This window comes from Gavialis gangeticus, unplaced genomic scaffold (assembly GCF_001723915.1).
Source record: "Gavialis gangeticus isolate Ggan-Ray unplaced genomic scaffold, GavGan_comp1, whole genome shotgun sequence".
Taxonomy (NCBI): domain Eukaryota; kingdom Metazoa; phylum Chordata; order Crocodylia; family Gavialidae; genus Gavialis; species Gavialis gangeticus.
In genome coordinates, this window is record NW_017728980.1 from 7,900,263 (window position 1) to 7,904,877 (window position 4,615).

Genomic DNA, 4,615 nt, shown 5'->3' on the forward strand with positions numbered 1-4,615 from the left:
TTCCCCTGCTCCTGCGTCGATATATCTTGATAGAGACAGAAACATCTTTAATACTATTACATCTCCAAAGGCATTGCTGTTGTTTTTCTGGGATTTTTTTTTAATAGCATGTATTTTTGAACAAGATAAAGAAAATGCATTGGATCACTTAACTGCTGTGCTTAAAGAATAACTGGATAAAGCTTCCCCTGCTGAATGTTAGTGAGAGATAAGAACAAAGATTTTCATTACACTGAAGTGGCTGTGTAAATAGGTATGTGTCTGCCAGAGGCTAGCTTGGAGACGCCCGCTGGATGGATTGATAGATGGATGGGATGGATGGTTAAATAAATAAATGGAGGGATATACGTGTGGAGATGGTTACATTAGGCAGGTAGGTTGGAAGAATGGATGCGTGGGGGGGAGAGATAAATGGGAGTGGAGAATAATGGGTGTGTATGAATGGCTGGTGAGTGGTAGATGATGTAGAAATAAATAGATGGATGATAGATGAAAAGGCAAGCCAACGGCTAGAGTGCAGCCAGAATTAATGGGGTGGACTTGCTACCTGCATCCTGATGGGTGTGTGGGTGGGGAGGTGGTCGGATGAGGGAAGAAGGAAGTACAGGGGCACGTGAAAAATGTAGGATACAAACCTCGTGAGGTCAGATAGGATGGTTATAGTGACAGGCTGATGGACACAAGGGACCTCCTGGTGGATGGGATCTTAAGAAGAACTGTTCACCTAGTTGTCCCCCGCTTAGCAGACCCTGCGTTTGGTTCTTGCACCACGTCTCACTCCGAGAGCGGGGCTCGCCTAGCCAGGCAAGCTCCGTGCATGCATGCAGCATCTCTCCAGGTGCTGCGCTGGTTGATGGCTCAGGGATGTGCCCAGGCCTGGAAGAAGGAGCAGGGAGGCTGAGCGCAGCCAGCCCTTCACGTGGAAGGGAGAGGCAGGTTTCGAGGGCTAGTCACAAACCTGAAGTGCCAGCTCTGGTAGAATTGGAGCTGAGGGCAGCAGCACAGTCTCTGTATGGCTAAAGGAAAGCAAAACACTTAAAAAAGCATGCCTCATTCCATCCGCCATCAGCAAAGCACTTAAAGCACCTGTTTAATTTTAAGAAAATGCTGGACTCCCACTGACTTCTTCATCAACACATGTCTGCCGTAGTGCTTTTTCAAAGAAGGAAGCTGAATCTCTCCAGCAGCTAGAAACTATTGTTTTGCTAACACCCATGGGGGTTGGGGGGGGGGAAATGGGGCAAAGCCCTGAATAAAAGCCCCCGAAAGGTACAAAGTTCTTCAAACTTTATTGATACACTGCACAATCACAACCATCTCTTATTCTTTCTGAATTAGAAAAGGTTACAACTACAATGTAACATGCACAAAATTCAGGTAGTATATTCACCCTTTTAATACAATTATCGACGGAAAAAAATCAAGACTTGACTTCATTGCTTTCAGGAATAATAATCAAATCATAGTAATCCTAGAAGGCTGACAGGAAAAGAAAAGAAAACAAAACAAAAAAAGGTTTGCTTTTTTTTGTATCCACTCGATCTTTTATTTTTCTTTAAAGCGTTAGAACACACAAAATTATTAATTTTTTTTTTTGTGGTTTTTAAGGATAATTGTGAGAAAAATGTGCACACCCATTGCCTTGACACAGCTAGTAGAACTGCACCATTGATAAGTCATAGAAGAACTTTTTAAACCTAGCATAGAGAAGGACTTGGAACTGGACAGTTAACGGTTTCGTACATCCAACATGTTCCTCACAACTGCACTTGACATGTCACAAGAAACTTAAAACTTGTAAAAAAAAAAAAAAAAAAAAAAAAAAAAGAAAAAAAAATCTCCCCACTTGTTGTAATAAGGAGAGACAATCCTTTCAGTTTTCTCTGTCAAAAGAACTAACAGTGTGGCCGAGACAGGGCTCACTTAGAGGGTCTCCTGTTCTTCATGCTCACTGCCCATGGTAGCTGGAAGAAGTCAGTCCTCAAGCCATGGGTCTGGATGAGCCTAAAGCATCCCTTTAACAATACTGGAGAGACCTGGGCATGCACTTGCCTTCATCCAAACATGTCTGATCCACTCCATTCACTTGGCCTTGGACCCAGCATGTTTAGTATCTAAAGAGTAATGTGTATGTGTGTGTGTGTTTTTATATTTTATATATATATATATATATTTATATATATATTCCAAAGTGTAAAGTGTGAACTAGCAGAAGGACAGTGTGCATTCATCGTCAATCCTTTGGCCTTGGTTTCAAAATTCCAGCTGTTTCCTGCCACACCTTTTAATTGCAGTCTTTATCACTGGTTTCCTACAGCAAGGGAAGAATGGGTTTTGTTTCCTTGGGAATGGGGCCGGTCCATCGTATCCATATTTAAGGACTCTTCAGTAATATACCACTGCCTTTTATAAAGGCTTCCTGTGGCTACTTAAATGTTCCTTCCTTTGGGGGAAAAAAATTGCACTTGGAAAGTTTTGACAACTTAGGGCTGTGCAAAAAAACTAAAACCCTCTTGCTGTTGGCGAGGGAGGCAAGGGGGTGAATCAGGTTTTTGGCCAGAAATGGAAACGTCGTTCAGCTTTGCGGTGGTGGCTGTTTATTTTCACCAGTTTGTAGAGATAACTGGGGCGGGGGGTTACAGTCAGGATATGTCTTCTTCCTATCTGTTTCTTCTTCCCATTTGCTGGGCAAGAACACTGAGATGTCTGTCCAGACCAAGTGGCCCAAAGATTCACCCACCATCTTCAAGCCTTTCCCATGGATCTGTTCAGGATCACCCTTTGTCCTGCTGCCACGTGCATCACTATTCTGAGTTATCCCTTTTTTCAGTGAGTTGGTGGGTAATGGATTTCTTTAAAAGCAATGTCACGGATCTTGCAAGAGGGCCTTACACAATGGCATCTTCCTCACATCAAGCTCTTCAAGCTGCAGATTCAAGCAGGTTCCCTGTTGCATAGGGAGGTGGAAATCCTTCCAAAGCTTAGCTTAAAAACTCAGGGCGCGTGAGATGATCAAGTGAAAAGCCTTTTATATACCTTTGCCCAAAAGAGTAATATGCTATGCCACCTTAAGCGTGCGCATACACACATAGCAGCACTTCTCCTGAGGTCCCACTCAGAATCAAATCCACATTGACTGGTGTGCAAGAAAAGTCTGGTACCAGATTGATCTCCTAGAGTTTCCGTTCCGCTGGACGTGTTAGTGAGTCCATGAAACACATGGAAGCTTATTGGGACTTGCTTTGGGTTTTGTTGCAGGCAAAGGCCTTTTAGATTCCACCTGATAGAGCTTTGCCTGTAAGAGTAATTTGTGTTTCCAATTCTGAGCCCCAGAAATTGCCCCCAGATAAGGCTTGTAGACTTATTGCATCCCTAGTGATGGTTGGGAGGGGAAGAAAAGTGCGTTACATAGTGCTAATGACCCTCCTGAGGACCTCGTCTCTGTGGTCTCCAGCTGCTCTCTTCTCCCATTCTCAACAGCGCTGGAGCAGAATTAGCTGCATAAAATGCTGTTTGATGACCTCCTTTGACAGGCAGAGGTACTTGCTGCTGCTGTTTCTGGTTTTATGAGTTTCATCCACATAATACATTTGTGAGTATCAAGTCATAGATTTTGAGGACCCTTCCTCCCCCCGCTTGCCTGCATTTATCTCATCTGGCCTCCTGTAGTACATACGTAGGCTTCAGGTGACATCCAGTGGTTCCTGCCCCCTCGTGCTACGAATTGTGGCTGAACTAAAACCTATATTTAAATTGACCCCGGGGGTAAAGTGATGAACATCTATTGCTTCAGTTCTTTCGAATTCCTCCTTGTGAGCCAATGAACTCAGTATATGTATTGGACTTTTAAAAATACACCTTTGCATGTCTTTAGTGACATACCAAAATGAAGGTCTTTGTGGGCCAAAATGTTGCAGCAAAGATTCCTGTAGAGATTAGCTCAGCATGCAACATTTCCTCTCCTTTTTTTTTTTTTGCCTTATGTTTCTCTCTACCATGCTGTGTAGTGCTCTTGGTAGAGTGATAGAGCGGGTTGCTTCCTTTTCTTCATGTGGATGCTGAAATGTAGTTCCTGTTATCCAGACGAAAGCTGGGGAGGGCACTGTTAGATTTTTTTTCAGAGCAGGAAAACATTTAGAGGAAAGTGCAACATGCTGCTATTCGTACTCCAGCCTTCCCTCCTTGGAAGGAAAAATACATGGGGAAAGAAAACATGTACATTCAAGAACTGGGCTGGCATTGTGTTATGTGTGTTAACACAAAAGAAGACCCTCCCTTTCCTTTTTTATGAATATACCACCCAAATGTTTAGTCTTGTATAAGTTACATCAGAATGCTTGTTTGTAATCATTCATGAAAGTTTACATGTATTGACAGAGCTGAAGACCCAAAATGGCACATTCTTGACCATCCGTCTATCACAGCTGGGAGCCAGTGCCAGTCACTCATTCTCCACAAGCTCATCTTGCATTCCCGAAACGTGGCCTAAGCAGCTCAGTACGGTAGGTCCTATACTTCCTTACTGCTTCCCTGACTGCGCTCAGCCCCCGCTACAAGTGTCAGCGAGACAGTCATATAGCCACAGTTGCAAAATGAAGGAAAAAAAAAAAAAAAG